We start from the raw sequence: 25,428 nt of genomic DNA, 5'->3' as shown, positions 1-25,428 counted from the left end.
GGAGAGGGAGGTTGGGAGAGGAAACAGGAGGGTGGGGGAAGAGGGAGAAGGAGTGGGTGAGAGGGGAGGGGCGAGAGTGGGGAAGGGGGAGAGGGAGAAGATGGTGTGAGGAGTGGGGGATGGGGAGGGTAGAATGGAGAGGGTAGGACAGGAGAGGGGAGAAGCAGAGGATAGGGGAGAAAATGGGGGAGAACGTGGTGAGGGGGGAGTGGATGGGGGCAGGGGGGGAGGGGATTAGAGGGGTGGTTGAGAGGGGAGAGGCTGGGGGAAGAGGGAGAGGAGGCAGCAGGGGGAGGGGGGAGGCTGAGAGGTAGGGAAGGAGGAGGTGGGTGAGAGGGTGTTGGGGAGAGTGGGGAAGGGGGAGAGGGCAAACGGAGCTGGGTAGAGGGGAGAAGGGGTGGGGGAGAGGGAAGTGGGGAAAAGGGACAGGGGTGGGGGAGAGTGAGGGACTGGGGGAGAGGGTGGAAGGGGTGGTTGGGGACAGGGGAGGGGAGAAGGGGGAAGGGAAGAGAGGGGGCTTGGTTGGGGGAGAGGGGGCCATGGCATCTAAGAGGAGAGGGTGGAGAAGGGGAGGGAGTGGGAGAAGAAGGTGGGGAAAGAGGGGAAGGGGAGAGGGGGAAGAAGGGGGTAAGGGAGAGAGGGGTAGGAGAGAGGGGGGAGAAGGTGAGGCGGGGAGAATAATGGAGTTGACAAGGGGGTAGAGGTAAGGAAGGAGGAAGGGGGCAAGGGGGAGAGCAGGGAAGGGGGAGAAGGAGGTGGGTAAAGGGGGCATGGGGTGGGGGAGGGAGTTGGGCAGAGAGGGGAGAAGTAGGTGGAAGGGGAGAGGGGGGAGGGGAGAGGGATGAATTTGGGAGAGGGGAGAGAGGGGGGGTGGAAATGGGAGAAGGTAAGAGAGAATTGGGGAGAGGAGGGGGAGAGTGGTGCGGAGGAGAGGAAGGGAATGGGGTTAGAGGAGTGGGTGAAATGGGGAAAGAGAAAGGGGTGGGGGAGATGGAGGTGGGGGTGCAAGGGGAGGGAGGAGGAGGAGGAGGCGTGAGAGGGAGAGAGATGGGGAAGAGGCGGGGAGGGTCGAGGGAGAGAGGGGCGTGGGGGAGGGAAAGGGGAGTTAGGGGGAGGGGAAAGGGCAAGATGGGAGGAGGGAGGGGTGGTGAAGGGGGAGCAGAGGGGGGCGCAGGGAAGGAGAGAAGGGAACAGGAGCTGGGTAGATGGAACAGGGGTGGGGAGGGGGAGATGGGGGAAAGGACAGGGGGTGGTGGGAGAGTGGGAGACTCGGGAGAGGGTGGGAGTGGAGACAAGAGGGGCGAGGGAGAGAGGGTAGGGGGAAGGGGGGCTGAGGGGGAAGGTGGGGAAGTGGGGAGGGGAGAGTGGAAAGGGAGCTGAGTAGAGGTGACACGGGACTGGGAGGGGGTGGGGGGAGAGTGGGGGCTGGGGAGATAGTGGGAGAGTAGAGAGGGAGATGAAGGAGGGGAGGGGGAGAGGGGGGAAGGGACAGGGGAGGGGGAGGGAGATGGATAGGTCGAGAGGGGGAGAGAGAAGGGAGGGGGTAGAGGGGGAAGGGGAGACGGGGGATGAGGGGGAGAGAAGGAAGGGGAGAGTTGGTAAGGGGTATGGAGGGGGGACAGGACATGGGTGAGCGGGGGACAGGGGGACAGGGGGAGAGAGGGAGGAGGTGAGGGGGGAGAGGGGAGTGGTGTGGGGGAGGTTAGAGAGGGATGAGGGGAGAGGGTACAGGAGGCTGGGGAAGGGAGAGAGGGGGGAAAGAAGGAGGGCGAGAGGGGTTGAGTGGGGTGAGATGGGGAGGGTGGAGGGTGGGAGTGTGGTTGGATGAGATAGGGGGTTTGAAGTGGGAGAGAGGAGGGGGAAGGTGATGAAGGGAGAGAGGGGGAGGGGGACAGGTGGGAGAGGGGGGAGGTGGAGGTGGGAAGCAGGAGAAGAGGGGAGTGGGTATGGGGAGAGGGGGAGGGGAAGGGAGAGGGGGAGATGAGAAGAGGGGGGAGGGTAGGGGAGATGGGGAAGTGGAGGGGGAGAAGGGTTGGAGAATGGGGAAGAGGGGAGTAAAAGGGGGAGGTAGGGGAGAGGGTGGTGAGGGGGAGGAAGGGGGAAGAGGGGTTACGAGGGGTGAGAGAGGGAGAGGGGGGAGTGGAGTTGGATGGGTGAGGGGCAGTTGAGGGGGTAGGGGGAGAGCGGAGAGAGGGGGAGGGAGAGAAGTATGGAGGGCAGGGTGAAAGGGGGACAGGGGGTTAGGGGATAGGGGGTGGGTGAGAGGTGGAAGAGGGGGACCGAGGGGAGGAGGAGGAGGGGTGAGAGGGGGAGAAATAGGGAGAGGGGGAAGATGGGAGAGGTGGGAGAGGTGGGGAGCAGGGCAAGGTGAGGATGAGAGAGTGAGAGGGCAGAAGGGGGAAAGGGGAGAGGGGAGAGCATGGAAGGAGGAGAGGGGAGTGGGAGCTGGGTAGGGGGAACGGGTGGGGGAGGGCAGAGATGGAGGTGGGGAGAAGAGATGAGGTGTGGGAGAGGGGGGACTGGGGGAGTGGGTGGGAGGGGAGAGGGGGAGAGCAGGTAAAGTGGGGGAAAGTTGATGGGGAGAGGGGGGGTGGGCATGGGGGAGGTGGGAGAGGGGTGAAGGTGGAAGGGGAGGGAGAGATGAGGGAAGGGAGAGGGTTGAGAGGGGAGTGAGGGAGGCGTGGGGGGTTGAGAGGGGTGAGAGCGGTTGAAAGGGGTGAGAGGGGGAAGGGTGAGAAGTGGAAAGGGGAGGAGGGAGGGGTGGGGAGAGGGGGAAGAGTGGGTAAAGTGGGGGGAAGGGTATGGGGAGAGGGGGAGTGGGAGATGAGGGAAGGAAGAGATGTGAGAGGGGGAGTGAGGGGGAGAGAGGAGAATGGGGTTGAGATGGGTGAGAGAGGTTGAGAGGGGTGAGAGGGGGAAAGTGGACAGAGAGGGGGGAGAGAGGGGGAAAGGGGAGGAGTGGAAGGTGGGGAGAGTGGAGAGTGGGCTCAGTAGATGGGACAGGGGTGGGAAGGGGTAGAGGGAGGTGCAGAGAAGAGACATGCGGGTGGGGACAGAGGGAGGTGGGCGTGGGGAAGAGGGGAGACGGAGTGGGGTAGAGGGGAGGGGGAGACTGGGGAAGGGAAAGAGGGAGGGGGAGAAGAGGAGTGGGGGAGAGGGGGGGAGAGGGGAGAGAGGGTAGGACAGGAGAGGCAAGGAAGGGGAGGTGAGGGGGAGACAGGCTGGTTGGGAGGGGTAGAAGGGAGAGGGGTGGGGTGATGGGAAAGAGTGGGAGAGGGAGAAGGGGGGAGAGGGGAGAAAGGTGGGGGAAGGGGAGAGAGGAGGAGGGGAGAGGGAGGAGAAGGTGGTGAGGGGGAGAATTGTGGAGTGGATGGGGGCAGGAGCGGAGGGGGTTAGAGGGGTGGTTGAGAGGGGGAGAGGCTGGGGAAGAGGGGGAGGGGGAGGAGGGACCGGGGAGGAGGGTTGAGAGGGGGAGAGATGAGGAGAGGAGGGAGTTGGGAGAGGTGGGGAGGGGAGAGGGGGATTGGGCGAGAGGTAGGGGGAGAGGGCAGAAGGGGAAAGGGGATATAAGGGGTAGGGAAGGGCTATGTCAGAGGGGAGAGAGGGTGAGGGGAGAGATGGGGAGAAGGTGGGGGAGGGTGTGTAGGAAGTGGGGAGAGATGGCGAGAGAGAGGGAGAGGAGTGGGGAGAGTGGGAGAGAGGGTGTGGAGGAGAGAGGGGGAAATTGAAGAGGGGGAGAAGGGATAGGGGTAGAGCAGCAGGGGGCGGGAGAGGAGGGTGGAAGGTGGGGAAGTGGGGGAGATGGAGGGGGGGAGAGATGGGGAGAGGGAAACTAGAGGGGAGGAAAGGGGGAGAGTTGGGGAGAGGGAGGAAGAGGTGTGGGAGAGAGCGGGGAGAGCCAGGGAGAGGATAGGGAGGGAGATAGGGGGAGAGGAAGGAGGGGGCTAGGGGGTAAGACATGGGATAGGTGGAGAGGTTGAGGGGAGAGGGGTGGAGAGGGAGAGAGTGGGGCAGGGGAAAAGGGGATGAAGGCTGGGGTAGAGGGGGAGAGGGTGCGGAGGGAGGGGGAGAGAATGGGAGGGGACGGGGAAGAAAGTGGGGAGGGGAGAGGAGGGGAAGAAGGTGGGGAGGGGAAGGGTTAGAGCAGGAGGGAGAGTAGGGGGAGGAGAGACCAGGGTGATGGGGCAGAGGGGGGAGTTGTGAGAGTTGGGAGGGGTGAGGGGAGAGGGGAGAGGGGAGCGGAGAGAGGTAGGGGAGAGGGGGAGGGGAAAAGGGGGAAGATGGGTAGCGGGAGGTGGAGAGGGGGAGCAGGGGGATAGAGGGAGGGGCTGAGGGGGGGAGATGGGGAGAGGGTAGGAAGTGGGGAGAGATGGCGAGAGGGAAGGAGAGGGGTGGGAAGAGTGGATGAGAGGACGGAGGAGTGAGATAGGGAGAGAAAGGTGAGGGAGACAGAGGAAGAGGGGGAGGGAGGGGGAAAAGGGGGAGTGGGAGAGGTGTTGAGGGGGAGTGTGGGAGAGAGGGGGTGAGAGGGCTGAAAGGGGTTAGAGTGTTGGAGTGGGGTTGGAGGAGAGAGAGGTTGAGGGGGAGGAGGGAAGGGGGAGGGTAAGGAAGGGGGAAGGTGGGGGTGTGAGATGGAAGGGGAGAGGAGGGATAGCAGGAATGGGGAGAGGACATAGGGAGGGGGGAGGGGAAGACATGGGGAGGGGGAGAGAGGGGGAGGTGAGGGTGGGGAGAGGGTGGGAAGGGGGTGAGGGTGCTTGAGGGGCTAGGGGAAGAGGCTAGAGATGGGGAGATAGGGTGAGGGGAGAGATGGGGAGATAGTGTGAGGGGAGAGATGGGGAGAAGGTGGGGGAGGGTGTGTAGGAAGTGGGGAGAGATGGCGAGAGAGAGGAGTGGGGAGAGTGGGAGAGAGGGTGTGGAGGAGAGAGGGGGAGATTGAAGAGGGGGAGAAGGGCTAGGGGTAGAGCAGCGGGGGAGGGAGAGGAGGGTCAAAGGTGGGGAAGGGGGAGAGATGGAGGAGGAGGGGGAGAGATGGGGAGAGGGAAACTAGAGGGGAGGAAAGGGGGAGAGTTGAGAAGAGGGAGGAAGAGGTGTGGGAGAGAGCGGGGAGAGCCAGGGAGAGGATAGGGAGGGAAATGGGGGAGAGGAAGGAGGGGGATAGGGGGTAAGACATGGGATAGGTGGAGAGGTTGAGGGGAGAGGGGTGGAGAGGGAGAGAGTGGGGCAGGGGAAAAGGGGGTGAAGGCTGGGGTAGAGGGGGAGAGGGTGCGGAGGTAGTGGGAGAGAATGGGAGGGGACGGGGGAAGTAAGTGGGGAGGGGAGAGAAGGGGGAGAAGGTGGGGAGGGGAAGGGTTAGAGCAGGAGGGAGAGTAGGGGGAGGAGGGACCAGGGTGATGGGGCAGAGGAGGGAGTTGTGAGAGTTGGGAGGGGTGAGGGGAGAGGGGAGCGGAGAGAGGTAGGGGGGAGGGGAAAAGGGGGACGATGGGTAGCGGGAGGTGGAGAGGGGGAATAGAGGGATAGAGGGAGTGGCTGAGGGGGAGAGATGGGGAGGGTAGGAAGTGGGGAGAGATGGCGAGAGGGAAGGAGAGGCGTGGGGAGAGTGGATGAGAGGGCGGAGGAGTGAGATAGGGAGGGAAAGGTGAGGGAGACAGAGGAAGAGGGAGGAGGGAGGAGGGAGGGGGAAAAGGGGGAGTGGGAGAGGTGTTGAGGGGGAGTGTGGGAGAGAGGGGGTGAGAGGGCTGAAAGGGGTTAGAGTGTTGGAGTGGGGTTGGAGGAGAGAGAGGTTGAGAGGGAGGGGGTAAGGGGGAGGGTAAGGAAGGGGGAAGGTGGGGGAGTGAGATGGAAGGGGAGAGGAGGGATAGCAGGAATGGGGAGAGGACATAGGGAGGGGGAGGGGAAGACATGGGGAGGGGGAGAGAGGGGTAGGTGAGGGTGGGGAGATGGTGGGAAGGGGGTGAGGGTGCTTGAGGGGCTAGGGGAAGAGGCTAGAGATGGGGAGATAGAGAGGGGCTGGGGAGGAGGGGGATGATGGGGAAGGAGGAGGAGGGAGATGGCATAGTGGGGAGAGGGTATGGGGAAAGGGGGAGAATGCATGGAGGGAAATGGGATAGAGGGGTGCAAGAGGGGGGAGGGGGATGGGGAGAAAGAGGAGAGGTGAGGTGAGAGGGAAGAGATGGGTGGGAAGAGAGGGTGGAAAGGGTGGAGATGGGTGAGAGGGAGGGGGAGAGAGGGGAAGATAGGCGAGGAGGGACAGGGTGGGAGGGGAGACAGCAGATGAAGAGGGAGAGAAGGAGGGAGGGGGAGAGAGGGGAGGGGAGGAGAGGGGGCAGGGTGGGGGAAGGGGAGAGAGGGTGGAGACGGTGGAGGGGATGGGTAGAGGGGGGTGAGGAGAGGGGGCAGAGTGGTGGGGGAGGAGGGAGAGGGGGAGTGGATGGGAGGGGAGAGAGGGTGGTGGGGAGGGGGAGAGGGGGGAAGCGGAGTGGGGAGAGGGGGAGTAGAGTAAGGGGTGGGGTGAGAGGTTGGGACAGGAGAAGGGGGAGGGGGTTGGGGCGGGGAGAGGGGAGTTGGGGCGGGGAGAGGGGTGAGGTGCGAGGAAGAGGGGGAGAAGGGGAGGCGTGAGGGGGTAGAAGGTGTGGAAAGGAGAGAGGGGAAGGGGAGAGGGGAAGGGTTGAAGGAAGGGAGAGGGGAAGATGGGGAGAAGGTGGGAAGGGGACAATGTAGGTAGGGGATGGGGGTGGAGGGCAGGGGTCAGAGGGTTGGGTGAGAGGGGAAAGGGGACGGGAAGAGGGTAGAAAGGGTAGTAGGGGAGGGGGAGCAGGGGGACAGGGAAGCAGGGGAGGGGGAGGATGAACGGTGAGAGGGGAGAGATGGGGGAGAGGGGGGGAGGGGTGAAGGGAGAGGAGAGAGACGGTGGAGGAATTGGGAGATGGGAGGGGTTCAAGGGGAGAGGGAGCTCGGCAGAGCGAACAGGGGTGGTGAAGTAGAGGGAAGTGGAGAGAGGGGGAGAGTAGAGGGGTGAAGTAGGGAGAGGAGGGGGAGAGGGGTGACAGGGAGGGGAGGGGGTTAGAGGGGTGGGTGAAACGGGGAGGGGGAGGAGGAGGCGTGAGAGAGAGAGAGAGAGAGAGAGAGAGAGAGAGAGAGAGAGAGAGAGAGAGAGAGCGAGAGAGAGAGCGAGCGAGATGGGGAAAAGGTGGAGAGGGGGTGGGGAATGACGTAGAAGGGAAGGGAGGAGTGGGAGTTAGGGGAGGAGAAGGGCAATATGGGAGGAGGGAGAGGGGATGGGTAAGGGGGGGTGAAGAGGAGAGGGGATAGCAGGGAAGGGGGAGAGGGCAACAGGAGCTGGGTAGATGGAACAGGGGTGGGGAGAGGAAGATGGGGAGAAGGGACAGGGGTTAGGGGAGAGTGGGAAACTTGGGAGAGGGTAGGAGCAGAGACATGAGGGAGAGGGAGGAGAGGGGAGGGGGGATGGGAAGAGGGTAGAGGGGTATAAGGAGGGAGGGGGGTTGGAGGACAGGCATGAAGGGGTGCATGAGGGGACGGGGATGAGGGCGGAGAGCGGGAGAGAGAGGGAGAGAGGGTAAGGGGTATGGAGAGTGGACAGGACATGGGTAAGCGGGGGACATGGGGTGAGAGGGGAGAGGAGGGAGTGTGGTGGGAGAGGTGGATGTGGAGAGAGGGTACAGGAAGGTGGGGCAGGGGGATAGGGGGGAAAAGGAGGGTGAAAGGGGGTGGGGGCGATTAGCGAAGGAAGATGGCGGTGAGAAGGGGAGAGGGTGGGAACGTGGTTGGAGAGGAGAGAGGTTTAAAAGGGGGAAGTGGGGGAGAGATGGGGAAGGTGGGAGGGGGAGAGGTGGGAGAAGGGGGAGGTGGAGAGCGGAGGGAGGAGGAAATAGTTGGTAGGGGGTACGGGGAGTAGGGGAGGGGAAGGAGAGAGGGGGGAGATGGGGAGAGGGGGAAGGCATGGAGAGAGGGGAGGGGAGAAGGGTTGGGAGAGTAGGGAAGGGTGAGAGGGAGGGGGGAGAGGGAAGAGGGGGAGAGCAAGGAGAGGGGAAGATGGGAGAAGGGGTGGGGGCAGAAAAGGGGTTGAGAGGGGTGAGGTTGGGAGTGGAGTTGGAGGGGTGAGGGGCAATTGAGGGGGTAGGGGAGAGGGGAAAGGGAGAGGGGGAATGGGAGAGAGGGGGAGGGGAGAGTTGGGAGAAGGTGGGGGAGGTGGAGAAGTAGGGGGTGTGGGGTGAAAGGGGGGAGGTGTGAGTAGGAGAGGGTATAGAGGGGTGGGTGAGAGGGGGGAGGGGCGACGAGGGGGAGGAGGGGTGCAAGGGGGAGATGGGACAAGTGGGGAGGAGGGCAAGGTGAGGATAAGCGAGGGAGAGAAGGGGAAAGGGGGAGAGAGGGTGGAGGGGAAAGGGTAAGGTCAGAGGGGGAGAGGAGGGAAGTGGGAGGGGACAAAGGGTAGAGGGGGAGAGCAAGGAAGGAGGAGAGCTGGGTAGAGGGGACAGGGTGGGGAGCGCAGAGGAGGTGGGGAGAAGAGACGGTGAGTGAGGGGAGGGTGGGGGACTGGGGGAGAGAGTGGGAGGGGAGAGGGGGAAGAGCAGGTAAAGTGGGAAAGGGGACAAAGGGTAGAGGGGGAGAGCAAGGAAGGAGGAGAGCTGGGTAGAGGGGACAGGGTGGGGAGCGCAGAGGAGGTGGGGAGAAGAGACGGTGAGTGAGGGGAGGGTGGGGGACTGGGGGAGAGAGTGGGAGGGGAGAGGGGGAAGAGCAGGTAAAGTGGGAAGAAGGGGATGGGGAGAGGGGGAGTGGGAATGGGGGAGGTGGGAGACGGATGAGGGTGGAGGGGGAGGTGAGATGAGGGAAGGGAGTAAAAGGGGGTGATGGGGAGAGGGGGGTTGGGAGGCGTGATGGGGGGTGGGTGTGGGGTTGAAGGGGTGAGGGGGGTTAGGGGAGAGAGGAGAGATGGGGTGGGGAGAGAAGGTGAAGGGGAGTGGGTGAGGGCAGAGTGGGCAGAGAGGGGGGTGAGTGTGGAGGAGAGGGGGAAGGAGAGGGGGTGAGTGGGTGAAGGGGGAGAACGGGGAAGAGGGTAGAGGGAGAGGAGAGGGAGGAGGGGGTGGGATGGGATAGTGGATAGGGGAGCAGGGAGGGGGGAGAGAGGGTGGTTGAAAGGGGGAGAGGGGAGTGGAGGGGGGAGACAGGGGAGGGTGGTGGGGGCTGGGGAGAGGAGAGGGGGAGAGAGGGTGGGGACAGGGGAGAGGGTAGAGAGGGGTAGAAGGTGGGGAAGGGGAGACATGAGGAGAGAGGGCAGGGGTGGAGGGTAGATGGGGAGAGAGTGGTTGGTGAGAGGGTGGGGGAAGGGGGTGGAGCATGGGAAGGTATGAGATAGTTAGGGACGGGGAAAGGGGTAGTGAGAAGGGGGAGGCATCAAGGGGGAGAGCGGTGTAGAAAAGTGGGGGAGAAAGGGGATAAGGGGTGGGAGAGGGATGGGGAGAGGTTGAGTGGGGGAGAGGGGGAGCAGGCAGAGAGGGGGGAGGTGGGATAGGGATGAGGGGGTGGGGGAGAGATGGGGAGGGAGCAAGGGGAAGGGGGAGAGGGAGGGGAGAAGGGGAGAGGTAGGAGGGGGAGAAGGGGAGAGGTTAAGAGGAGAGGGGTTGGGGAGAGGGTGCAGGGGGGAGAAGGGGGAAAATGCAGGTGGGGAGCGGAGGGGAGGGAGAGTGAGGTGGAGAGATGGCAGAGAGGGAAGAGAGGGGGTGGGGAGCAGGGGTAGAGAGGGAGAGAGGGGGAGAGGGGGTTAAAGTCAGAGGGGGGATAGATGGGGAGAAGGTGGGGGAGAACGGGGAGAGGGGTAGGGGAGAGTGGGGTTGAGTGTGGGGAGGGAGAGAGGGAGTGGGGGTGGCAGGAGGGGGGAGGGGAGAGGTGGGTATTGGTCACTGTGGAAGAGGGTAGGGTTAAGATGGTTGAGGGGAGCAAGCGCTGTAAAAAGGGGAGAGGGGACGAGTGCATGGCAAAGATGTAGGAGGGAGGGGGAAATGGGAGAGACAAAATGGAAGCAGGAGGCCAAGAGGGGAAGACTGGATAGGGAGAGTGGAAGACAAGGGCATGAGGCGGGGGGTGCCACAGTGAAGATGGCCATTAGGAAGGGGGAGAGGGGAGCAGGGGGGAGGATAGTAAAAGGAGAGGAGTGAAAGGGGAGAGTGGGAGATTTAATGAAAAGAGGAGGGTGAATGTTATGAGGGGCTAGAGGGGATGGGAGGGTAGAGATGCAAGTGGGATTGGGATGAATGGAACTGGAGAAAAGGTAGGGCAGTGAAAGGGACGAGGAAATAATTGGGGTTGTGTTGGGATAGGATTGGAGGAATGGAGTGGAAAGAAACAAGTCAAAATGTAGAAAGACAGAGGTTCAAATTGGTTGAAATGTTAGAAATTAAGATTGAATGTTGTATTTTAAAGTAGATTCTGAAAGAGGTTTAGGTTAGGGGATTGAGAGGCTTCAGTGGGGGGGCAGGATTTCAGGGTAACAGGAAAGAGAGTTTTCAGGTTGGTATTCAGTTTGGTATTCAGTTCAGTTCCATTTGGTTCATTTGATGTATATACTTACCTTCCCCCCTTTACCCCACCCCTTGCCCTTTTCAGTTCCTTGGTCCTGTCACCTGTTTGCTGTTTGCTCCAGAAGTGATCCTCCCTGGCCAAGGTCCTGGTCTCCAATGCTGCAACTCCCTTGTGGCCAGACTTTTATATCAGGGACTTGTCACAAAGGGGAACTTGCCACATGTCATCATGACATCACAACAGTGTGGGTGATACCATGTGCCCCCTGACTGAAGGGGGCGAAAGAAAAAAAAACTGAAAGAAGATCTACTATTCCAAAATCTTTTGAACATAATCAGGCCATGTTTGATCCTGAATAGAAGACTGACTGCCTGGATAATGTGTCCTGCCTCATCAATGTTCCACCTTGTCCCTCTACTGTAGTTGATGGCTCTCTTATGTCTTCATGTTCTGATGTCCTCTAATCCTCGTGACATCACAGAGCTGTAACAGTGGCATCACCAGGGTTCTACTCTGAGTCCCTGCCAGCCTTATACTGCTGAATGGAAATGGTGCCATTTTAATATATTGTAATCACTGTACACTCTTCTCAGACATCATTTCAAAAGAGCGCCTCTACAGTCACTGCACAATCTTCCCTCATCACAGTGCAAAGGACCTGCCTCTATGAAATGAAAAACCGGGGTCTCTGTGGCGCCTATTTCTGGGGTTGAATGATTGTTATTTCCATCTGTTTGTTTAATACTGCCCTTCTGCCACAAGGTTCATATTTGTAGCTTGGTAAAAATGGGAGGGAGGGGAGGTCTGATGAATTAAAAGAAGAATCTTGTAAATATTTGCACCGGTGGGATAATAATCTCAGTGTAGTATTATAATATTCTGCCAGTGAGTTTGCTTCCTGTTCGTGGACTATCAGAAACCTCACTCTCTTCCAGGGCATTCCAGACTTTCGCTTATAAAGTGAAGGAATAAAAGTGAACCATGCACACGAAGTCCAAAATTATGTTTCTTTCCTGTTCCATTTCTTTTACTTGTACTGACCTTTTGGTAGTGTTCAATTAAAAACTATTCCTAAAACTCTTGATCATGTGTTCTGCCTCTTGGAGCAGGTGTGCTGGCAAAACTAAAAGGAGGATGAGTTTGGATCTGGATTTTGCCTTCATTCCTTATCTGGGATCCAGAGGCCGATTCCAAAAAACATATTGAGGTGGCTTCAAATCCGCAGAATACCCCACAATGTGGGAAACCTTCTTTTTGGGTACAACCTTGTTCATTTAATTTCCGAGACAGACAAATGAATGAAGTAACGTCTGCTGACAAACCCAATGTTCCCTTCCCTCTCACTTTACTACACTATATTTCCTACATCTTTACGCTCTGAAAATCGTTTTATTGTAATGAAGTGAAAAGGTGTGAGAATGGCACTCACTTTGCCTCTGCTGCTTCTAGATGGAGGCTTTGGTTGTGCACTTTGAGGAAATAAGGGCTCCAGGCAGCAGTGATGAAGAAACAGTAATTTATTTCATTACAGCGACAGCGGCCTATGAGAGCCGAGTGCCAACATGGCTCTCTCCCTGCAGTCTGAACTGTAACCCATCAACATTCTTAGAATAATATTCTTAGAACTTAATGAGCTCATAGTGCAGCTCAATGCTTAACTAGGATCTGGAAATACATTTTTATGAACTTGTTTTAACTTACACTTACATCATAACACATCTCATCCCTTATGTGCATACAGCTGTTTACTCCACATAATAATCGTTAAACCAGCTGGGTTTGTTCTTGACTCTATTTGAATGTGTCTCTGCTGCAGACCTTGAATTGTTGTCATTCTCGGAACACTTATCTATGACACTAGAGTCTCTGATACTGTTATTAGCAAATTCACCATTGTCATGTTCACCATTGTCATGTTTATCATGTGCATTGTCCTTCATGCATTCTGGACATTTCACAATTCTGGACATTGACCAACACTCCCCCCCTTCTACAATTACTACATTGTTTCTTACTGCAGATATTTTCTTGGGACCAGTGTATTTGCTTTCTACACATTTGGGAGTGAATCTAGGGTTCTTTATGAGAATACAATCTCCCACTTTCCAGGTATTACTTTTGACACTCTTGTCCTCATCAAATCTTTCTTTGTACACATCCTGTGCTTCTTTGATGAGAGTCATAATTCTCTCGCGATCAATGTTGGAACTCTTGGCTAGGTCCATCCACCCTGGACATAGTTTTGTTCCAGGTTGTCTCCCTTTCAATGACATGAACGGAGATACATTTGTAACTGAGTTTGGTGTGGTACAGTAGTTCCATATCATTTCTCTTACTACAACAAACCATCTTAAATTAGAAGCCATGGCCAATTGCAAACCACCCTTTATGAACCTATTGGCTCTCTCAACGAGGCCATTGGCCCTTGGATGATATAAAGCAGTTCTAGTGTGTCTGATGCAATATTTCTTCAAGAAAGTTAACATCCTTTCAGAACAGAATTGTACTCCGTTATCAGTGATTAATTCTGTTGGGAAACCCTCCCTGTAAAACACTTCCTCGAAGAATAACACCATCTCTGCAGTGGTTGCCTCACGCAAAGCCTTCCATTCAATCCATTTGGAATGGTAGTATACTAACACAACAATGTATTTATACCCATTGTCAAGGTTTTGTAATGGTCCTATCAAATCAACTGCAACTTTTTGCCATGGTTCACTCGGTACTTTGACAGGATGTATTGGTACTTCTCTAACCATCTTGGTCTTGTCACTCTTACCACACTCTCTACAACCCCTAACACACTTCTCTGCATCGCTGTCAATCCCGGGCCACCAGAAATATTGCCGCAAATATCTCTTTGTTCCTCCCATGCCCAGGTGACCTTGATGTGCTATATTTACTAAATGAGATCTGACTCCACTGGGGGGTATTATCCTATTTCCTTTTCTAAGTTTACATCCGTCCTCAGACATACTTAACTCGTCCTTCACACCAAAATATCTGTCAAACTCTTTTCCCACAATATTCTTGTGAGGCCATCCTTCTCTGGTCCAAATCATAACTTGATTCAATATTAAATCCTCCTCACCAGCTCTTATCCACATCTCTTTATCAATGGCATCATGCTCAATTTCTGCAATGCTCACATCTTGAAATTCAGGTGCTCCCTCCAATCCACCATCACATTCAGGTAATCTGGATAAACAATCTGGTACCACATTCTCCCTCCCGGGAATGTAACACACCTTGAAATTATAACCCAAGAGTTCTACCATCCACCTCGAAACTCTTGGAGACCCATTGGCCCACTCAGAACCGTTCATCAATTGAACCAAAGGCTTGTGATCTGATCTGACAATAAAAGGTCGACCCCGTAGAAAGAACTTGACTGCCCAAAATACTGCTAGTGCCTCTCTTTCAATGACCGAGTAATTTTTTTCTGCTCCTCTAAGTGGCCTGGATGCAAATGCAATTGGGTATTCAGTTTTACCTGAGTCAAACTGAGTCAAAACTGCTCCAAAGCCAAGGGTACTAGCATCAACTGAAAGCAACGTTTTCCTGCCAAACATGAATCAACTTAAGGATGGGGCCTTGACTATACAATCTTTGATTTGCAAGAATGCTTCCTGACACTCTTTGGACCATGTGTACTTCACGTTCTTTTTTAGTAACTCCCTCAATGGAGATGAGATGGATGCAAAGCCATTCACAAATTTATGGTAATATTCCGCTAGTCCCATGAAAGAACGTAGTTGGTCCTTGTCTTGGGGCTGAGGAGTATTACTAATACTTTCTATGAGTGACTTTTTGGGAGAAATACCTTCTTTCGAAACTTTGTGTCCCAGATACTCCACTTCCTCAACACTTATTTTACATTTGCTTCTTTGGACCGTTAACCCAGCCTTTTTCAGTCTGCATAATACTGCCCTAAGTACTCTGTCATACTCATGCTCATTACTTGCAAAAATCAGAATGTCATCTTGAAACACCTTAACATTTTCCAACCCTTTTAACACTTCCTCCATCACCTTTTGGAACACAGATGCGGCCGAGGCCAACCCAAATGGCATGCGATTGTATTTATAAGTGCCTTCAGGTGTGATAAAGGCAGTGAGATGTTGCGATTCTCGGGAAAGGGGAACTTGGTGATAGGCAGCAGAGAGATCAATGACAGAGAACAATTTGGGTTCGCCAAGAGTGGAGAGTGTCTCAGAAATGTTGGGTAGGGGATGTCTCTCCACCAGAATATTGTGATTAAGACTGCGCAAATCTACACAGAGTCTTAATTTACCATTATTTTTGGCCACTAAAACAATGGGGGACAACCACTCTGTGGCCTCAACAGGTTCAATGACACCCTTATCTACTAAGTTATCGAGTTCACTGCGTAGTTGCGCTCTCATGTTTAACGGCACATGTCTCACTTTATGAACAATAGGCTGAGATTCTTTCTTTAGTCTAATATGATGTTCAAAGTTCTTGAGTCTGCCCAGACCTTCGGTGAAGACCTCTGGAAACTCTCTTGACCAAATATCATCAATCTCGGCAATGGTGACAGGCTCTGTGGCACTAGCTTGCACCCTGACTCTCAACTTCCTTTGTTCCTCCCAACCTAAAAGGGAGGCTCCCTTTCTTGCAACCAAAATGTCAGCTATGCATTCTCCACCTCTGTATTGCACACTTGCAGTAAACTGTCCCAGCATCTCAATAGGGGATTTCGCATAGCCGCAGGGCCGAATTCTTGGTGGATCCAGCATTGATTCATCCTTTTTTAGAACATCTTTAAATGTCTCTTTAGAAATGATGGTCCATGGGGAACATGTGTCAACTTTCATGAGTATTTCTTGACCATCAATTACAAAAACATCTGTTGGACCTTTGCTGTCTCCTCCTCCAATGGTCGAAATCTCGAAGACATGTCTGGGGTTGTCTTGCAAGGAGTATACCTCCTGTATGTTGTAAGCTGAGTGAGCACCTTATTCTTGGTTGTCTCTGGTTTCTAAGAGATTTATTGATGACCTCTTGCATACATTAGCGAAATGTCCTCTGGTCCTACACTTGAAACATTCAGCATTCCTTGCTGGGCACGAAGGGTAATTCGGACCATGCTTGACACTGCCACATCTGGTACACTTCGCACCCCATGTTCCTTTCCTGCTTGTATTGACATTAAGTCTCTTCCTGTGATCAACTGCGCACACAGCTTGGGTACTCTGTTTGTCAGACTTCAGTTCTTTGACATATTGTGAGGTTTGTTCTATGCTTCTGGCTAGGTCCACTGCTTCATCCAACTTCATGTCTTTTGGCAACAATTTCTCCTGTATCCTAATATTATTTGTGCACCTCACTAACTGATCTCTAATTAACGAGTCAGATAGATGTTCGAATTCACAGGAGTGGCTTAATGTTCTTAATGAGGCTATGTACGATTCCACGGATTCTGAGTACTCCTGCGTACGCTGAAAGAACTTGTGCCTCTCAAATGTAACATTTTTTTTTGCTCAAAATGATCCTTGAGTTGTTTAATCGCAAGGGCATATTCATCTGTGTCCTCCGCTTCACCAGCTTGTGCACTGCCTAACCCATCAAACACTGCACGGCCTTCCACGCCAAGATTGTGAAGTAATAATGCCTTTTTGCGAGTTGGGCTGAATCTCTCTCCTCCCATTGCCACCAGGTAGTTTTCAAACATGTCTTTCCACCTGTCCCATCTAACTTGGGGGCGTCCAGTTTAATTCAAAAATGACATTGGCGGAGGTATTGAAGCTGCCATGTCTTAAGCGGTAAAAAAAAAAGTGGTAAAGAGTGGGCTTGCTAGATGCAACCAATGGACTCTGGATCAGTTCAAGTATGCCCAGTGGATGCACAGACTGAGCAGTGACAGTGCTGTGCTATGCAGACAAAGGGATCAGTCTTGTATGAGTACAATCCCTTGTGTATGATGTCACAATCCTCCTTACATCAGTCTGAATTGGAACGTGATGGCTGCTCATCCACAGAATGGATACATGTCATAATGGCTGGCTCCTGAAACTTGCCAGAACTGCATGGGCAGGTTGCTCAGCAACGATAATGTCAATGCTAGGGAGGCCACGCCCACTTCCTTGCTCAGTGACTAGTGCTCGAGCCGGGGATCCTTGAAAGTAAACACTGTTGCTTTGAGACAGAGTCAATACAGTAATGGGGAAGGCAAGATTACACCCCATGGGGACGCGCCTGCTGACCCGTTGTTCCGCTCCTCCTGACCTTCCTGCAGCGTCCGCTGTCGCACGGGAGTGTGGAATAATGCAGGCCGCGCTATGACGAGACTTCAAAGGAGTAGGGAGACACTGCTGAGAGCCATCCTCGTCGCCAATGAGGAAATAAGGGCTCCAGGCAGCAGTGATGAAGAAACAGTAATTTATTTCATTACAGCGACAGCGGCCTATGAGAGCTGAGTGCCAACATGGCTCTCTCCCTGCAGTCTGAACTGTAACCCATCAACATTCTTAGAATAACATTCTTAGAACTTAATGAGCTCATATTGCAGCTCAATGCTTAACTAGGATCTGGAAATACATTTTTATGAACTTGTTTTAACTTACACTTACATCATAACACACTTGTTTCTAATTCAGCCTATCTTCGTCTCTGACAGCAAAGATCCCCTGTTTCCCTCTTTCAGGTCAATGGTTGTGATGTCAGGACTGTTGTAAAGCCTTATGCTAGACATTCAGGATGCATCACTGAAGTACAGACCAGCTGTAGTGTAGGTTTGGTTCCAGGTAGGCTTTATTCACATAAGTACAATCTGTACAATACTCCAGTTACTCTTCATGTATTTACAGCACGTGTAGACATGGACAGGAACATAGGAAGGTATAAATATCACTAACAAAGGAGCAGACCCACCGGCCATCCATTCAACTCAGCTCAGGCCCCCAACTGACACTCACAGAACATTCACACACTGGATCCACCCAACATTCTCCTGAGCTGCATTCATGCACCAACATTCTACAGCAAACATCCAGGCCAGTGGCAGGATAAGACTACATTACAACATCTCCCTTTCATACCAGACTCACCACACACAACATCTCCCTTTTATAACAGGCTCACCACAGTCTCACTACAACATCTCCCTATCACCAAAACCATCTAACCAAAACAAACACCTTCCATTTGGACCTGCCACATCCAAACACAGAGCCTGCCACTCTGGAACCAACTATACACAGCCAAAGAAGCCAATCATACATCCGGGTGGGAAAACAGGGGGCGATCACGCATTTGCCCCGCCACGGACCCGTTGTCACCGCAACCATGACACCCAAGGGATAGTAGTCCAAGTCCAACCATCTAACACACAAAAAGAGGTGTTGCCATGACAGGTCAACAATTGCAGAGGGGCTACTGAGATCACTCCTCTTCCTCTTACACCCTCACAACACATCCAAATACAAATCGCTCCCACTTAACTCCCACATACATCCCACACAATCACCAACACGCTGAAAAACAGTTACTACCACAACCAACAATCAAACTACAACCATTCAGGGAGAACATGTGCACATGTTATGTTATGTAATGTTATAACATTTCTATAGCGCTAAAACCCTAAGGCATCCAAGCGCTCCTTCACAAGCAAAAAGGTCAGTGAGGATAACCGAAGATAGAGTTAAATGAACAGTTCTGTTTTTAGGAGCTTCCGAAACGCCAGATGATTACTTTCTGTTCAGAGCCCCAGCGGAAGGTTGTTCCAGGCCTTAGCCACGAGCACCGGGAAGGAACGTCAATTTCCACGGGCTCTCTTTGTCCTTACCACCTGCAGACATAGGGTGGATGTAGAGCGAAGGTTTCTTGCAGGTTGGTAAACCGAGATTTTGTCCTTTAAATAGTTTGGGGCTGTCCCATAAATGCATTTGTGACCCACTGTTAGCATTTTAAAGGATCACCAAAATCATGCAAACCAGACACTACCAGACCCATGCCAAGACACCAAAAAACAAATGAAATGCTCCTGGTAGCATTAACTTATTGTTTAACATTGCTATAATAACTAAAACCATAACAGCTTAAGATATTTGGGTAACCTAACAACCTATACATTCTTTACTCTCCTTAGTGCACTATTTTTACATTTCTTATTCCCATTAGGCATAAATCCACATTTCCAATTTGCCATAAATCCTGAGGCCTTTTCTTCTTTTACTCTATATTCTTTACTCTACTCAGTGCACTTTAACAGCATTTGCATTATCTTTTATAAACCTCACACCTTTAATATTTTTACTCAATAAGCGCGCATCTACTGAAGATCGCCACACCATCCAAACTTTTGTGGATGTCCCCATACAACTCTGCATTTTCATTTTGCATAAACTTCACACATTTTATATAAGTGCACAATTAATAAAATTGTCGCACCATCCAACCAAAAAAACTTGGAGGATGTCCCCAAACACCATGACATCAGTCACACTTGCAAAAACAAGCAGTGTGGCTGCCCGAAAAATGTAAAATTTTAAAACAGTGTCATGTATTAATATACATATGAATTCCACTTTACTTTTAATGCATTTATTTCTTCCATCTATAAATTTCAGTATTACCTTTCCAGTATTCACTATTTTGACAAACTATATTGTCACTGTGTAATGAAGGGAGCTCCGGGATGGACCAGTATCACAGCAGCAAGCATAGAATGTCTGTATGATGTCACAAAGATGATGTGTACACTAGAGTGACAGGGACTGTAATCCAATGAAATGAGGGGAGGGGAGGTAAGGTCAGTTTCTCTAATACTGACGGTTGATTAGTTTTGTTTTTTTTTCAACTAGGGGCTGAATGCGGAGGAGGAGTTTGCCTACGAATGGGCATATTAAAAAAGTAAGAAGATAAAGACTTGCCACGAAGTCTAGAATTGCGCTTGTTGTGCCTAAGTGACTGGCGGCACCTGTTGTGCCTTATGGAGTTGCACCGGTTGTGCCAGGAGAGATGTTGAGGCCATCTGCCCGTTGGCGGAGTGGCATGAAAAGGAGGACCGAACTCGTAACGTAAGCAAAGTTACGTGTTTGTCATCGGACTCGGATCGACAAGCGTCTGAGGGATCGCAGCGCCGATCCGCGCCTCTCCCTAGCCCCCTCCGATGAGTGGGAGGAGTTCGAGGTGGAGAGGCTTGTCGCTGGAGTGCCGGAGAGGGAAGGCCAGAGAACGCGTCATTACCCGTAGCCGAGCAGCTGATCGAGGCCTGATCAGAGGCGGGGCCTGGGAAGCGTCTCGCACAGAAGCGCTGCAGCGGAAGAAGGGAGTCGAGGGCTGAGGCAAAGGCAATAGCGAGCTGAAATAGACATCACAGCTGATCGGCAGCGTCTGAAGACAAGTAAGTGAAGCCGAAGAGGGGGGGGAGAACAAAGAGCTGCGCTAACCCTATAGACTGAACGCACAAAGATATGTGATACAATTGAAGGAATGGGGGAGTGAAACTAACTCATGGAGGCATTATCCCTTTGAATATCTAAAGAACTGAATTCATGGAGGAGGAGAGAGAGGGAGTCACACTTAAGACTGAATTTTCGTCACTCCCGAGTTTTTAAGACTTTCTGCTGGTGAGTTCATGGCAAACAGACCAACGCTGTCTTGCCCATTCAAGAGGATACTCTGAGAAGATAAAAGACACCAAAAGGAAGTCTGAAGAGGGGAGAGGGGTCTATATTATGAAGAGAACAAGAGACTCCTGTTAACTATATTAAACTCTGTTAGGACATCCTCTGAGAAGGACACAATTCCTTTTCCCGTACACCAAGGTGAAAAGGTGGACTAGAGAGACGAAGAAATTCCGTTATAAAAAATAAATAAAGACTGTTTGAGCCTCAAAACTGTCTCAATGGTGTTTGTCCCACCCGCTAATATATAACATTTGGTGGCAGCGGTGGGATAGACTAGAACACCATGGAGGAGCTAATAAAGTCCCTTGCCGAAGGCCAACAGTTACTCCAACAGGCTCTTCAATTACAGGCACAACAGGCGCAGGCTGATCGACAATCATTCCAGCAGGCCATACAACTACATCAAGCACAATTGATAGAGACGACAAGCATGAGAAACCATCCACAAGTACCTACATCCGTACTACAAAAGTACACACCGGGAGAAGATCCAGCGCACTTTTTCGTAAACTTCGAGAGAGTCGCTCGGAACGCACAATGGCCTGCAGAAAGATGGGGCCATTACATCGCTCCACTATTGGTGGGGGAGATGCAGAGTGCGTACCAGGCAGCGAACCCGGCTTGAGACACCTCGTATGGTGATATGAAGCGTGCTGTTCTGGAGAGGCTTGGTCATGACGAGGAAGCATACAGAATCAAATTTCGGGAGGTCCGATTATTGCCTGAAGAAACACCCAGGCAATCATACTATAGGGTGAAGGAATTAGGAGACAAATGGTTGCAGACGGCAACATCTACAGTCCACGAGATATCAGAAAGAATAGTGTTGGAGCAATTCTTAGAGGCGCTTCCCCTCCCGATACAGCGATGGGTCCGGCAACATCATAGACCCACCCTGGTCGAGGCAGTGAATATCGCCTCCGCTTATCAAAAGGCCGGCCAGGTAAAGCTGTTATTGTATCCAGCTACTCAGAAAGGGGTATCCAGTTCGTCAGGAAGTGGCCCTAAACCCTCTAACAACTCAAGATGGCCGAACTCAATGATCCGAAAACCAGACTGGGAGAATCATAAGCTACGTCCCCCCAGCGAAGGCTTCACATCGACACCTATGTCCAGACCTCCTATTCTTAACACTAGAGGCCCACAATGTTTTGAGTGTGCAGAATGGGGGCACCTAGCTCGGTTGTGTCCGAAGAGGATCAAGTCGGAGCCGATGGATGTAGGGGTACTTGAGACACTCAAGGAGAACAGTCAGGTTGAGGAAAACGCCGGGGTGAAACCAGCGTACCCTTATGTCTGTGATGCCGAAGTAGAAGGGCGTCCGACCAGGGCTCTGATTGATTCTGGCAGCATGCAGACCGCCGTCAACCCGGAGCTGGTAGGTGGTGTGCCCGAAACGAATGAGACTGTCCCGATTCGCTGTGTGCATGGTGATGTCAAGACTTACCCAATCAAAAAAATACAGTTAAAGATTGCGGGGGAGGAGATGGGGGTACAAGCAGCTCTGATGCCGGTGCTCCCGGAGCCCCTACTGGTCGGATCTGATGTGCCGGACTTATCACGCATTATCAAAAAAATTGAACAGGGATGGTTAAAAGAGGCACCCTTTCATGACCAAGAGCTCAAGCCAACCTCAAATAGAGCTAGGAAGAGCCGCTTGGTGAAACGGAAGGAGAAGAACGTATGGATTGCAAGAAATGTGTGTCCGGTTGCTGTCGATTGGAGGATTGAAGAGCAAGGTGACAGTTTCCGAGTAGCCCAAGAAATTGACCCTTTATTGCGACCTGCTAGAGCTGCAGTCGGAGGAAATCAGGGCGAGAAAGGTCCCTACTTCATAAAAGATCAAGGGTTGTGTTACCGGATTATCAACGGACATGATGACGAACCCATTCGACATCTCCTAGTCCCCAGCAAATATACTAGGTCGGTGTTGGAAGTCGCACATATGCAAATAGGTGAAGGTCATCTCGGAGTGGAGAAGACCACTCAAAAGATCCTGGCTAGGTTATTTTGGCCAGGAGTGTATGGTCAGGTGGCACGATTCTGTCAGCAATGCCCGGAATGTCAAAAGAAGAACAGGGCTAACATTAAGAAAGTACCTCTGCAAACTATGCCCCTAATTTTGGAACCCTTTCATAGGATCGGGATGGATATAGTCGGACCACTAGACCCGACGAGCAGGGGTCATAAGTATTTATTAGTGATTGTGGACTATGCTACCCGATATCCCGAAGCTTTTCCCCTACGCACTACTAATGCACAACAAATATGTGACGTCCTGGTGCCCTTTATTGCGAGGGTCAGTATTCCCAAGGAAATCATAACCGACAGAGGTACCAATTTTATGTCTACAGTGTTAAAGCAAGTATGTGAGACTCTTCATATAAACCAGATTAAAACAGCAGTATATCACCCACAAACAGATGGGCTGGTAGAAAGGTACAACCAGACCATAAAACAAATGCTAAGGAAGACCATGATACCTGGAGAGCGTAATTGGGATAGGCTGATACCTTGGATCCTGATGACCTTACGAAATACCCCACAATCTTCCACAGGGTTTGCCCCATTCGAACTGTTATTTGGCAGACCAGTCAGAACACTTCTTGATATACTAAAAGAAACTTGGGAAGAACAACCCAACCCGGAAATCACGCTTACCGAGTATGCCATGCAGTTAAGAGAGGGGGTGGAGAAGCTGCAAGCGGTAGCACAAAGTCATCTCCTACAAGCTCAAGTCAACCAAGAACATTATTACAATCAGAGAACACGTATGAGAAGCTTCCAAGTAGGGGACCAGGTACTTGTTCTCCTACCTACTTCTGAGAACAAGATGCTTGCTTCCTGGAGAGGACCATATATCATCGAGGAGGTACTCGGCCCGGTAACGTATAGAGTTCGTCAGCCAGGAAGGAAGATTCAATTACAGACATACCACATCAATATGTTAAAGAAGTGGATAGAGCCTGTACCGATGATTGGAATGATAAATGTGGAGGGAACAACAGAAGAATGTTCCATACCCACGGGGGAGAAGGTTGGGAAGGAAGCGTTGAATATCAATCCAGATCTGAGTGCAAGCCAGAAAAAGGAGCTTTCCGAATTAATAGGGCATTACGCAGAGGTCTTTTCATCAATACCTGGAAGAACGAAGTTAACCTGTCACCATATACAAACAGCTCCAGGAGAGAAGGTGCGACTTCGACCATACAGGATTCCCGAGGCTAGAGTTCAGGCTGTAAATCAAGAAGTACAGGAGATGCTTAAGTTGGGGGTGATTGAGCCTTCTTACAGCGAATGGTGTTCTCCTATGGTCCTCGTTCCTAAACCGGATGGTACATCAAGATTTTGTATGGACTTTAGGAAGCTTAATGAAATATCAAAATTTGATGCGTACCCAATGCCACGGATCGAGGAACTGTTGGAGAGGCTAGGGAAGGCGAAGTTCTTAACGACAATAGATTTTACCAAAGGATATTGGCAAATCCCACTGAATCCAGCAGATAAGGAGAAAAACGGCCTTTGCAGCACCCACTGGCCTATACCAGTTTACTGTGTTACCATTTGGCCTACATGGGGCGCCAGCAACCTTTCAACGATTGATGAATTTCCTAATTAAAGGCCATGAAAGTTACGTTGGAGCATATTTAGATGACATCATTGTATACAGTCAGAATTGGCAAAGTCATCTTAGTCATCTAGAAGCTGTTTTGAGTACTTTACGAAATACTGGCTTACACATTAACCCCAAGAAGTCTCATCTAGCGAACTTTTATACAAAATACCTTGGTTATGTGGTGGGACAGGGTTTAATTAAACTGCAGCAAGAGAAATTAGAAGCAATACAACGTTTACAATTTCCTGCCAACGCTAGACAAGTGAGAGCGTTTCTAGGGTTTGTGGGCTACTACAGACGTTTTATCCCACATTTCTCAACTATTGCAGCCCCCTTAACTGATCTGTTGAAAAAGTCTAATGTCAACCAAAAAAATTGGAAATCTGAGGAAACAGAGAGAGCGTTTAATGGACTTAAGAATGCCCTCTCAAATGAGGCAATACTACAATGTCCTGATTTTGAGATGCCTTTTTTTTTACATACCGATGCCTCAGGTTATGGAATAGGAGCTGTTCTGTTCCAGAATAACAGAGAGAAGGAAAGACCCATTCTATTTATAAGTCGGAAGCTGTTGCCTCATGAGCTGGGATATGCGACTATCGAGAAAGAGTGTTTGGCAGTAAAATGGGCAGTAGAAGCTCTGAGATACTATTTGCTAGGAAGACCCTTTACTCTAGTCACAGCTCATGCTCCGCTGGTTTGGCTCTCTAGGAACAAGGATACGAATCCGAGAGTTTTAAGGTGGTTCTAGTCCCTGCAACCATATTCTTTCAAAACTATTCATTGCCCTGGAAGGAAGATGGCACAAGCCGATTTCTTATCCAGAATTCCTGCTCTTCCCAAACGAAAGAGCCCGGAAGGAGGGGTCTGTAATGAAGGGAGCTCCGGGATGGACCAGTATCACAGCAGCAAGCATAGAATGTCTGGATGATGTCACAAAGATGATGTGTACACTAGAGTGACAGGGACTGTAATCCAATGAAATGAGGGGAGGGGAGGTAAGGTCAGTTTCTCTCATACTGACGGTTGATTAGTTTTGTTTTTTTTTCAACTAGGGGCTGAATGCGGAGGAGGAGTTTGCCTACGAATAGGCATATTAAAAAAGTAAGAAGATAAAGACTTGCCACGAAGTCTAGAATTGCGCCTGTTGTGCCTAAGTGACTGGCGGCACCTGTTGTGCCTTATGGAGTTGCACCGGTTGTGCCAGGAGAGATGTTGAGGCCGTCTGCCCGTTGGCGGAGTGGCATGAGAAGGAGGACCAAACTCGTAACGTAAGCAAAGTTACGTGTTTGTCATCGGACTCGGATCGACAAGCGTCTGAGGGATGGCAGCGCCGATCCGGGCCTCTCCCTAGCCCCCTCCGACCAGTGGGAGGAGTTCGAGGTGGAGAGGCTCGTCGCTGGAGTGCCAGAAAGGGAAGGCCAGAGAACGCGTCGTTACCCGTAGCCGAGCAGCTGATCGAGGCCTGATCAGAGGCGGGGCCTGGGAAGCGTCTCGCACAGAAGCGCTGCAGCGGAAGAAGGGAGTCGAGGGCTGAGGCAAAGGCAATAGCGAGCTGAAATAGATATCACAGCTGATCGGCAGCGTCTGAAGACAAGTAAGTGAAGCCGAAGAGGGGGG

Source organism: Ambystoma mexicanum, chromosome 7p, assembly GCF_040938575.1.
Source record: "Ambystoma mexicanum isolate Mex_15411 chromosome 7p, UKY_AmexF1_1, whole genome shotgun sequence".
In the NCBI taxonomy this organism is placed as follows: Eukaryota; Metazoa; Chordata; class Amphibia; order Caudata; family Ambystomatidae; genus Ambystoma; species Ambystoma mexicanum.
Note: the sequence above shows the minus strand (reverse complement) of the source record.